This window comes from Hyla sarda, chromosome 4, assembly GCF_029499605.1.
Source record: "Hyla sarda isolate aHylSar1 chromosome 4, aHylSar1.hap1, whole genome shotgun sequence".
Taxonomy (NCBI): Eukaryota; Metazoa; Chordata; class Amphibia; order Anura; family Hylidae; genus Hyla; species Hyla sarda.
Window position 1 is genome coordinate 395,113,314 of NC_079192.1, and position 12,815 is coordinate 395,126,128.

Below are 12,815 nucleotides of genomic sequence, written 5' to 3' on the forward strand. Positions count from 1 at the left end.
ACATAGTACTGTTACTATTGTTTACAGCAGATAGTAGTTACTATTGTTTACAGCACATAGTACTATTGTTCACAGCACATAGTACTGTTACTATTGTTTACAGCAGATAGTAGTTACTATTGTTTACATAATATAGTACTGTTACTATTGTTTACAGCAGATAGTAGTTACTATTGTTTACATAATATAGTACTGTTACTATTACTTTACAGCAGATAGTAGTTACTATTGTTTACAGCAGATAGTAGTTACTATTGTTTACAGCACATAGTACTGTTACTATTGTTTAAAGCAGATAGTACTATTGTTTACAGCAGATAGTACTGATACTACTTTACATCACAGAATCTCTGTGTGTTTATATCGGTTTTTAGAAATATACTGCAGCTCATGAAAATGATGAAATGCTCTTCAAACAGTGGCATAAACTACATGAACTCTCTTCATACGGTACAAATTAATTCCAGTCTTTGGCCGTTTTTATCGGCTGCGGGGACATAACAAACCCTCAGCCAAATTCCTAAACTTATTGGAGACCTGAAGAAAACGCATGAATAATATCGTACATTTTAACTAGGCCCTACTGGAGATGTGATGTCATCCTGAGATCTCTTATTGTGCTTCTGCTTGGGGAAAGGAAATTATTCAAGGGTTTGTCCACTGTTCAAAACTCATTTTCATATACCCTGCTAGGGATTTCTAAATTAAAGGGATATTCCAGCCACTAAAAATGTATGTTATTGAGGCATATAAGTAAAACAGGAGCGTAGTCGCCTACGCGTTTCAGGCTGGAGTGCCCTTAGTCATGGCTTTGCCATGACTAAGGGCACTCCAGCCCGAAACGCGTAGGCGACTATGCTACTTTGTACCTGTTTTACTTATATGCCTCAATAAACTGGACGTTTTACCTGCTATGCATGTGCTGGACATTCCTTATTGTTCGTTTATGTTTAGTATGTATTATATATTTAAGGAGAACAATGTATGATCATTGGTGTGCAGTATGTAATATAATTAATTTTAGAAGTACAGTTTTTATTATGTTTTATTTTAGGGGGGCACAGTGTGTATTATACATAAATACAGGGTGTACAGCATGTATTATAATTAATGTTGGGGGTACAGTGTGTATTATAATGATTTTCAGGGTATGCAGTATACATTATAATTAATATTAGGGGCTACAGTGTATAATGTATTATAATTAGCATTAGGGCATAATTTGTGCATTATAATGAATTGTGTATATTATAATCAATTCCAGAGTGTACAGTGCGTATTATAATTCATGTAAAGGGGTACAATGTGTATGATAACACATTTAATGGAATGCAGTATGTATCATAATTATTTTAGGGTGTATGGTATATAAATAATGTCAGTGTGTACTGGATATATTATATTCTCAGGGGGGCAGGACGTGTATTCTAATTCATATTAGGAGGTACAGTGTGTATTATAGTAAGGCTGCGTTCACACTATGAATTTCTCCGTTTATGAACTTCCGTCAGAAGTTCCGTCACTACAGCTGCGAAGCCCGGCCGTTACAAAACCCCTGACGGCCGTGACTAAATTGCATTGCAGCCTATGGGACCCGTTTGCACCCGTATATGCCCATAATTCATTACGGGCGTTATACAGTGACGGGACATCGTGGCGGAAAAATTACTGCATGCACAAATATTCCACAATGTGATTTACAATTACTTTTAGAGGACAATGTTACAGTGTTATATTCTGTGTACAGTGTGTTCAGCTGTTGTTAGATCACAGCAGTATTACATCCAGGGTCACAGTGTATGGCGCTATGGAGTGTATGGCGCTTATTTTAAGGTCCCCCATACACATTAGGGAAAATTCGGCCTAGAACAGCCGGCCAACCCCCCCCCCCAGGGCCGGCCTTAGGGGTGGGCGAGCTGTGCGGCCACACAGGGCGCCATAGCAACAGGGGCGCCGGGCAGCAGACACAGCTCGCACCAAGTATATATAATTTGTATTGCCCGACGCCCGGGATTTATCCCTGCTTCGGGCAAGCAGCGCTAAATGCCGGTGTAATGAAGAAAACTGTGCCCTGTAGCAGAATGTGACCCTCCGCTCAGGGACACACTTTTCTGCTTTTCAGGCCACTCCCTCTCATTACATTCCCATTACCCTCCCTCAATTGTGTCCCTATGCGGAGGGTCACATTCCGCTTCAGGGCACAGTTTTCTTCATTATACAGGGAGGTTTCACTTACCCCGCCCTCCTCCGCGTCTCCGATTGGCTGGCCGGCCCGAGTCTGAAGAGGGACATCGCACATGTGACGTACCTCCGCAGACCCGCACAGGACATCAGTGACGTCACTCGTCAGGCCGCCGGAGAGAAGAGAAGCGCAGGTCAGGTAAGGTTGTCTATGTGTGTGTGTGCATGTGTGGTTGTCTGTGTGTGTGTGTGTGTGCATGTGTGGTTGTCTGTCTGTGTGTGTGTGTGAGGGGGGGGGGATGGGGGAACGACAATGCTACCGAATTTGGGGAAGGGAACCTGCTTCCTCCTAATGTGGGGAGCTATACTGCACCTAATGTGGGGAGCTATACTGCACCTAATGTGGGGGATCTATACTACACCTAATGTGGGGGAACTGTACTGCACCTAATGTGGGGGAACTATACGGCACCTAAAGTGGAGAGTTATACTGCACCTAATGTGGGGGAACTATACTGCACCTAATGTGGGGGAACTATACTGCACCTAATGTGAGGGAACTGTACTGCACCTAATGTGGGGGAACTATACTGCACCTAATGTGAGGAACTATACTGCACCTAATGGGGGGAAACTATACTGCACTAATGTGGGGGAACTATACTGTACCTAATGTGGGGGAACTGTACTGCACCTAATGTGGGGGAACTATACTGCACCTAATGTGGGGAACTATATGGCACCTAATGTGGGGGAACTGTACTGCACCTAATGTGGAGAACTATACTGCACCTAATGTGGGGGAACTATACTGCACCTAATGTGGGGGAGCTATACTGCACCTAATGTGGGAACTATACTGCACCTAATGTGGGGGGCTATACTGGACCTAATGTGGGGAGCTATACTGCACCTAATGTGGGGGAGCTATACTGCACCTAATGTGGGGGAGCTATACTGTATCTGATTAAGGGGGGCAGGGGACTGGTGAAGGGGGACATGGGACTGATTAAGGGGGTAGGGGAATGATTAAATATAAAAAAAAATATTTGTTACAAAGATTTTTTTCCTCTTTGTGTACGTTTATGGGGGGGGGGGCGCCACAAGGTTTGCTTGCACAGGTTGCCTGAACACCTAAGGCAGGCCCTCCCCCCCCCCCCCCCCAACTTTTTTCAGACTGGCAATTTGTTTAACGTGTATTGGGGCCTCCCAGCTCGCTAGATGGTGTTAGGAGATAGAAGGATCGGGCATGCTGGATTTAAATTGCCAGACCTTTTTGTTCTCAGGGATAGGCCGTGGGAGTTCATGTGTTTATGGGGAATGGGAGAGAGAGTTTTTGGCTTAAGACGAAAAGAAAAAATCTAAATCTGGAAATTAAGCCCCACCCCGGGACACACCCCTGAGGTGCATCGGAACACTCCAGAAATACCCACTTTAGGGCAGGTTTAAAGGGGTATTCCAGTGAAAAACAATTTGTTTTCATATCAACTGGCTCCAGAAAGTTAAACAGATTTGTAAATTAATTCTATAAAAAAAAAATCTTAATCCTTCCAGTACTTATCAGCTGCTGAAGTTAAGTTGCACTTTTCTGTCTGACAACAGTGCTCTCTGCTGACACCTCTGTCTGTCTCAGGAACTGTCCAATGTAGGAGCAAACTCCCATAGCAAACAGTTCCTGAGACAGACAGAGGTGTCAGCAGAGAGCACTGTTGTCAGCCAGAAAAGTACAACTCAACTTCAGCAGCTGATAAGTACTGGAAGGACTAAGATTTTTTTTTATAGAAGTAATTTACAAATCTGTTTAACTTTCTTTCATGGCTAGTTCACTGGATTGTCTCTCAAAAGTCTGGACTGATGGCAAGCTTGTCATTGAATACATTGCTATACCAGTGCAATTACAATACTGTACTGCCCCCTAGGCACAAATAAACATGAATCTGAAAAAATTTGACTAAAATTCTAGATTTTCTTGCCCCTTCATGACAAGCCAAAGTATCTACAGTCAAATAGAACCTCTTTAAAAAAAATGACTACATTACAAAAGTGTGAAGCGGAAAAATAAAATAAATGGCCTGAACAGCTGGAACGCCAGACACCATCAGGTCTGCCTCGTACCATCTGTCCGAGAAGGTTTTGATGATGTACAAACCTTTTTTTTTTTTTTTAACAGGGTGAAGTCATTACGGCTGATGTTAAGCAGCCTTGAGACATAAAGAAAAAAAAAAAAGAGAATGGTTTATATCCAAGTTTCGGGAAATGATTTTCAGGGAATGCTAAAACCAGATGTCTTCATACACAGAGCACTTACCCTACAGTGATAGGAATGAGTAATCTCACTCCCTTTCACCTTATTTCTCTTCACCCAACCTCCCCTCCAACTCCTGGTCCTGCTACTGCTTCCCAGCTATAAACCCCTCCAAGACAGTTATTGCCATTTTCCATGTGATGAAGCCAGAGCAGTGTTTCCCAACCAGGGTGCCTCCAGCTGTAGCAAAACTCCCAGCATGCCTGGGCAGTCATTGGCTGTACTCACGATACCAATTACCAATGCTTTTTTTGTCATGTGACTCACGCGAAAGTCAAACATAAGGCCCTCACTGACACTTAGAATTAACCTATGCCTTAAGTTGTTAAATAGGGAATCCCCCTTATTAGGTAGGAGCCCCCAGTAGGTATGTGATCCTTCCCTATTAGGTAGGCGACTCTTCCCTACTAAGTTGTCAGGTAGGTAAATCCCTCCTCCCCCCATTAGGTAGTAGGGGAATACTCTTCCCCCCCCCCCCCCCCCCCATTATATAGAAGGCCCCCTATTAGGTGGAAGCCCCAGTAGGGAGATGCCGTATCAGGAACTGTCCAGAGCAGGAGAAAATTCCCATAGCAAACCTATGCTGCTCTGGACAGTTCCTGATACGAGCATCAGGTGTCAGCAGAGAGCACTGTGGACAAGACAAAAAAGAAATTCAAAAAGAAAGAATTTCCTCTGTATCTTACAGCTGCTTTAAAGTACTGGAAGGGTAAAGATTTTTTAATCGAAGTAATTTACAAACCTGTTTAACTTTTGGGCACCAGTTGATTTAAAAAAAAAAATTTCCACCGGAGTACCCCTTTAAGTAATATTCCCTAAAATTAAACTTTTATTGTTAATATATATATATATAAACATCTAAATCAAGTGACACTAAAAACAAACTGTCACTACTCCATTCATTTGTTCAACGTTAGATGGATTTACCATCTTTATAATGTCAAGGAACACCGGATTCTGCAGTACTCCATACACTGTACTGTAGTGGCAGGGTTTAATAACACTAAATTTGCCCCCAAGTCATGCATGGTGCTCGTGGAGGAGGGGAAACTTGAAGTCCGAACATGCTGGGAGGCACCCTGGTTGGGAAACAATGGTGTATTGTGTAAAGAGGTACTGCCACGCCTTATCTAGGCCTCCAGCAGAACACTTGAGTTCTCTTTAACTCATTGCCATCTACTGATAACGAGATGACTCTGCTAAACTTGTCCTAATCCACACAGCAAAGCTGAAACCTAGAAATGTCAGTCCTTCCTGTAAGCTTAATTTCCCAACCTTTGCATTTGTAACTTTTAGCCACTTAGACTTAAATTCACCCTTATTACTATCGCTCTCTAGTTGTAAGTCCTGGAATCTTCTTTTTAATCTTTTTCCTTTTTCCAACCTTATCAACTGTAATCTCTTTCCCAGAGACCAAGGAATCTGAGTAGCTGTAAACAGAGCCTTACATATGTGTTACTGTCAAGCCTTATCTAGGCCTTCAGCAGAGCACTTGAGCTCCTATTAACTTACCTGCCTGCTAATAATAATGAGATGACTCGGCTAAACCTGTCCTTATCTACACAGCAAAGCTGAAATCTGGAAATATTTAGTTTCCCAACCTTTGCATTCTTATTTTTCCCATATATCTGCAATTTCTCCCCTTTTCAACCATTAGGACTCTTAAATACCCCATTACTTAGCCATGTGTAAGTCAAGTTGCAAAATGTTCTAGTTCGGAACTACACAGACGTTAAAGGGGTACTCCACTCCCCAGATTACAGAACATTTAGTTCCGAACGCTGGGTGCGGACTTTGATCCGCCCCCTTGTGACGTAATGTCCCGCTCCCTGAATGTAAGTCTATGGGAGGGGGCATGGTGGCCTTCACACCCCCTCCCATAGACTTGCATTGAGGGGGCATAATGTGATGTCACGAGGGGGCTTGGCGACCCCCGAAGCCCGCACCCTTCATTCGGAACTAAATGTGCCAAACGCCAGGGAGTGCAGAACCCCTTTAAGGGTTCTTGGCTTTTTCCAAGCAATTGAACTCTTTATAACGTACTTACTTTCTAATAACAATGAGATGACTTTGCTAAACTTGTCCTAATCTACACAGCAAAGCTGAAACCTAGCCATGTCAGGCTTACCTGCATACTAAATTTTTCAACCTTTGCATTTCTGAGGAGGGAAACGCTGAAGTCCAGACATGCTGAAAGTTATTGTTTTGTAATAGCTGGAGGCGCCCTGGTTGGGAAAAAATTATGTAAAGCGATTAGTGCTACTGTCACACCTTACCTAGGCCTCCAACAGAACACTTGAGCTCTTATTAACTCACCTGCCCTCTTTATGATAATGAGACGACTCTGCTAAACTTGTCCCAATCTACACAGAAAAGCTAAAACCTGGAAAACATCATTCTTTGATTTCCTAAACTTTGAATTCCTGAATTTTTCAATATATCTGCAACTTACACACTTTCTGACCACTAGAACTCTTAAATACCCCCTAATTTAACCATGTGTAAGTCAGGTTGCAAAAGGTACTGGTTTAGAGATATAGAGAAGTTAAGGGTCTTGGATTCTCCTGATTACACATGATCCCTCTCCGGATGGATGTGTTTAAGTCACTGGGCACATCCGCCAAGGACAGTTCATCCTGCACTGTTATCTCTGTCCGCCTGCCAGTGTTTGTCACAGTCCTGGCTGACGACCGCGTGGCGTATTCTTTAGTGCTGCTGGCTTAAAGTCCTCTGTTCCCTGGGCCATAGACATAATCCGCTCGTAGTGTGGTATCCACAACAAAACTCCAATCTGTTGTCTTTCCCACTGATTATTAAATCTTTGCTGTTCATTTGCATTGGAGCAGCTGTGTTACTAACAATATTTTCCTTACCAGTTACGTGACAGCGATAGTCTCTTCTCTATGTGGGTGTTTGCCAGTTGCCTCTCAAACTGTATATACACTGATAAGTATTAAAGGGGTACTCCGGTGTAAAACTTTTTTTTTAAATCAACTGGTGCCAGAAAGTTAAACACATTTGTAAATTACTTCTATTAAAAAATCTTAATCCTTCCTGTACTTATTAGCTGCTGAATACTACAGTGGAAATTATTTTCCGTTTGAAACACAGAGCTTTCTGCTGACATCATGACCACAGTGCTCTCTGCTGACATCTCTGTCCATTTTAGGAACTGTCCAGAGTAAAAGGAAATCCCCATAGCAAACATATTCTGTTCTGGACAGTTCCTAAAATGGACAGAGATGTCAGCAGAGAGCACTGTGCTCATGATGTCAGCAGACAGCTCTGTGTTTCAAAAAGAAAAGCATTTCCGCTGTAGTATTCAGCAGCTATAAGTACAGGAAGGATTAAGATTTTTTAATAGAAGTAATTTACAATCTGCGGCGATTCCGGGTCAATCGGGTCTCCAGTGACCCGGTGACCCGGAATTACTGGCTGTTCGGGGCCGTCAGAGACTGCAGGGGTGAGGTGGCACTGGTGCCACCTCACGATCGCCCTGATTCGTCGTCCGGATTACCGGCCGACCAATCAGGGCGCCTGCTGCGGGCGGCACTCCCGCACCCGCTCCGCCCCTCTTCCGGAGGACGTGAGCGGGTGCGGGAAGACGACCCCGGGTGCTGGGGACCCCGATCCCCGGCGTCAATGTTGGGATCGGGGCCCCAGGAGCGACGGCGGCGGCGAGGGACAGTCCTGTGATGAAGCAGCAGCAGGATGTGAGTTACAGCCTCCTGCTGTTGATTAGCAACAGCTCCCAGCATGCAAAAAGGGCATGCTGGGAGCTGTAGTTATGCAACAGCAGGAGGCAGACCACCACAACTCCCAGCATTCCCTTATGGGCATGCTGGGACTTATGGTTTTGCAACAGCTGGAGGCACATTTTTTCTATGGAAAAGTGTACCTTCAGCTGTTGTATAACTACAACTCCCAGCTTGCACAAACAGCTAAAGTGCATGCTGGGAGTTGTAGTGGTGCATCTGCTGGTTGCATAACTACAACTCCCAGCATGCCCGTTGGCTGTCGGTGACTGCTGATAGTTGTAGTTTTGCAACAGCTGAAGGCACACTGGTTGTGAAACTTAGAGTTTTTTTTTTATCTAACTCAGTGTTTCACGACCGGTGTGCCTCCAGCTGTTGCAAACTACAACTCCCAGCAGTCACCTTACACCATGCACCGTACATGCTGGCAGTTGTAGTTTTGCAACAGCTGGAGGCACACTGGTTTTGAAACACTGAGTAAGGTCACAAATTCCGTGATACATAACCAGTGTGCCTACAGCTGTTGCAAAACTAAAACTCTCAGCATGTACAGTCTGTCAGCTCATGCTGGGAGTTGTAGTTTTGCAACAGCTGGATGTCCCCCCCAATGTGAATGTACAGGGTACACTCACATGGGCGGAGGCTTACAGTAAGTATCGGGCTGCAAGTTTGAGCTGCAGCTAATTTTCTGCAACAGCTCAAACTGCCAGCGAGAAACTACTGTGAACCCCCGCCCGTGCGACTGTACCCTAAAAACACTACACTACACTACCACAAAAAATAAAATAAAAAGTAAAAAAACACTACATATACACATACCCCTACACAGCCCCCCTCCCCAATAAAAATGAAAAACGTCTGGTACGCCACAGTTTCCAAAACGGAGCCTCCAGCTGTTGCAAAACAACAACTCCCAGTATTGTCGGACAGCCGTTGACTGTCCAGGCATGCTGGGAGTTTTGCAACAGCTGGAGGCACCCTGTTTGGGAATCACTGGCGTAGAATACCCCTATGTCCACCCCTATGCAATCCCTAATTTAGGCCTCAAATGCGCATGGCGCTCTCACTTTGGAGCCCTGTCGTCTTTCAAGGCAACAGTTAAGGGTCACATATGGGGTATCGCCGTACTCGGGAGAAATTGGGCTTCAAATTTTGGGGGGTATTTTCTGCTTTTACCCTTTTTAAAAATGTAAAGTTTTTGGGAAAAGAAGCATTTTAGGTAAAATTTTTTTTTTTTTTTTTTACATATGCAATAGTCGTGAAACGCCTGTGGGGTATAAAGGTTCACTTAACCCCTTGTTACATTCCCCGAGGGCTCTAGTTTCCAAAATGGTATGCCATGTGGGGTTATTTTGCGGTCCTGGCACCATAGGGGCTTCCTAAAGGTGACATGCCCCCCAAAAACCATTTGACGCTCCTTCCCTTCTGAGCCCTCTACTGCGCCCGCCGAACACTTTACATAGACATATGAGGTATGTGCTTACTCGAGAGAAATTGGGTTTCAAACACAAGTAAAAATTTTCTCCTTTTTGCCCCTTGCAAAAATTCAAAAATTGGGTCTACAAGAACATGCGAGTGTAAAAAATGAAGATTGTGAATTTTCTCCTTCACTTTGCTGCTATTCCTGTGAAACCCGTAAAGGGTTAAAACGCTTACTGAATGTCATTTTGAATACTTTCGGGGGTGCAGTTTTTATAATGGGGTCATTTATGGGGTATTTCTAATATGAAGACCCTTCAAATCCACTTCAAACCTGAACTGGTCCCTGAAAAAAAGCGAGTTTCAAAATTTTGTGAAAAATTGGAAAATTGCTGCGGAACTTTGAAGCCCTCTGGTGTCTTCCATAAGTAAAAACTCATCAATTTTATGATGCAAATATAAAGTAGACATATTGTATATGTGAATAAAAAAAAATTATTTGGAATATCCATTTTCCTTACAAGCAGAGAGCTTCAAAGTTAGAAAAATGCAAAATTTTCAAATTTTTCATAAAATTTTGGGATTTTTCACCAAGAAAGGATGCAAGTTACCAAAAAATTTTACCACTACGTTAAAGTAGAATATGTCACGAAAAAACAATCTCGGAATCAGAATGATAACTAAAAGCATTCCAGAGTTATTAATGTTTAAAGTCACAGTGGTCAGATTTGCAAAAAATGGCCGAGTCCTTAAGGTGAAAAAGGGCTCAGTCCTTAAGGGGTTAAGGTATCAATACAACACTCGGGGAAATTATTTAGGACATTTTTTTTATTTTTATTTAAAGTCAAACTTCTTACAGCGGAGGGTTTGGTACAATTTCACCCAGCCAAAATGTGTTGGAGACTTCAGTCTGATTCGCTTAGAGCAGTGTTTTCCAAGCAGGGTGCATCCAGCTGTTGCATAACTACAACTCCCAGCATGGCTGTCCTCCTGGTAACATACAAACAAACTTTGACATGAGAATGAAGATGTTTAAGCAGTTTAGCCTTTGACTTGTGCCTTCTCCTAGTGCACAGGAATTATGCACATAGTGATATAACAGCCAGAAGACAATGCACATAGTGATGTCACAGAAGGAGGTTAATTACACTCTCCAAAGATAATACACACAGTGATGTCACAGTACAGGGATAAAACACACAGTGATGTCAAAGTACAGGGATAATACACACAGTGATGTCATAGTACAGAAATAATGCACACAGTGATGTCACAGTAAAATAATAAGCACACAATGATGTTACAGTACAGGAAAAAGGCACACAGTGATGTTACAATACAAGAAGAAAGCACACAGGGATGTCACAGTACAGGGATAATACACACAGTGATGTCACAGTACAGGGATAATACACACAGTGATGTCACAGTACAGGGATAATACACACAGTGATGTCATAGTACAGAAATAATGCACACAGTGATGTCATAGTACAATAATAAGCGCACAATGATGTTACAGTAAAGGAAAAGGCACACAGTGATGTCACAATACAAGAAGAAAGCACACAGTGATGTCACAGTACAGGGATAATACACACAGGTGTGTCACAGTACAAGAATAAGGCACACAATGATGTTACAGTACAGGAAAAAGGCACACAGTGATGTCACAATACAAGAAGAAAGCACACAGGGATGTCACAGTACAAGGATAATATACACACAGTGATGTCACAGTACAGGGATAATACACACAGTGATATCCCAGTACAGGCATAATACACACAATGATGTCACAGTAAAAGAATAAGGCACACAGTGATGTTATGGTACAGGAAAAATGCACACAGTGATGTCCTATTCAGAAAGAATATGCACAATAAATGGACATTACACAAAAATCATGCAAACAATGATGTCACAGAACTAGGGTTATGTACATAGTGATCATATTTTATTAGCGGGATAATGTTAACAGTAAAGTCACAGTACAGCTGGTATGCACAAAGTGATGTCACAGAACAGGGCTATCTGGGACCCCATGATCTCCAGAGTAGGGCCCCCCCCCCCCCCCCCCCCCATAGAGCTCTGATGGATTGTACCAAAATGATTACCTGGGATAATCCAGATGTCAGCATCACATTCCATTTTGCAACTATTGGGGGTTTTCATTTCTACGCAATGCACTTTATAGTTAAATGACAGGTTATCTTTATTCTGTAGGTTCATAAGATACCCAATGATATCCGATTGATATAGGTTTTGTTTTATTTTACTACTTTTGAAAAATTTGTTTACCTTTATCGGCAATATTTTATTCATTTTTTTTCTTGTATATGAAGGGACCAAAAATCAGCAATTCTGGGGTTTGGTATTTTTTTACGTTTACACTATTGTCTGCGCGGTTTCATAAACGTTATAGTTTGGACATTTCACATACGTTTATTTTTATTTTTGTTTGCATTATTATTTGAATATTGGGAAAAGGGGAAGGGGTGATTTAAACTTTTATCAGGGAGGGGGTTAATTCACAAATACATTTTTTTTTTTTTTGTTTGTTCTACATATTAAAAAAATGTTTTGTCTCCATAGGAGACTATTACATGTTATCTTTCGATTGCATGCACTGAACAATGCTGTGCTACAGCACAGCATTGATCAGTCTTATCGGCGCTCCATTACTACAGGCTGCTGAGGCTGCCTGCGCTGATAAAGAGCAAGTTACACAGACAAAAGCCAGGTAAGAGACCTCTCCGTCTGTGCTCTCAGCTGATGGGTACCCCGGAATTTCATTGAGGTGGTCCAGATCAGCTCCCTGAGCTAACTGGCACGTATGTTTTTTTTAGCACTTTTAGATGCCACAATCAACTTTGATTGAGGCATCTAAATGATTAATGCTGGACATCCGCCCGATCAGCAACGTTGGGCTTTAGTCCCACCGGGTATGAAGCACGCTCAGCTAACTACTGTAATACCAACAAGATGGAGCAAGACACAACCAAACTGACCATAAAAATTTTCCCTGCAGCGCCCCTAGAGGCAGAAATGCATATTGCTCTACTTTGAAAATTGCAAGTATTTTAATTGTATTGCGGGATTTGCTTCTCATCAAACTGGGGAAATTGCAAAGATTAAAGGGGTACTCTGCTGCT

The 12,815-nt window shown here is 42.6% G+C and overlaps 1 protein-coding gene and 1 long non-coding RNA gene across 6 annotated transcripts in view; one reads left to right on the forward strand and one right to left on the reverse strand.

Annotated features, from left to right (window-relative positions):
• LOC130267425 (uncharacterized) overlaps positions 1-12,815 on the forward strand; it is a 71,852-nt gene that overhangs the window by 58,437 nt on the left and 600 nt on the right. The gene's annotated exons all lie outside the window — the stretch shown is intronic.
• LOC130267424 (potassium voltage-gated channel subfamily A member 2-like) overlaps positions 1-12,815 on the reverse strand; it is a 135,246-nt gene that overhangs the window by 22,385 nt on the left and 100,046 nt on the right. The window lies entirely within an intron of this gene.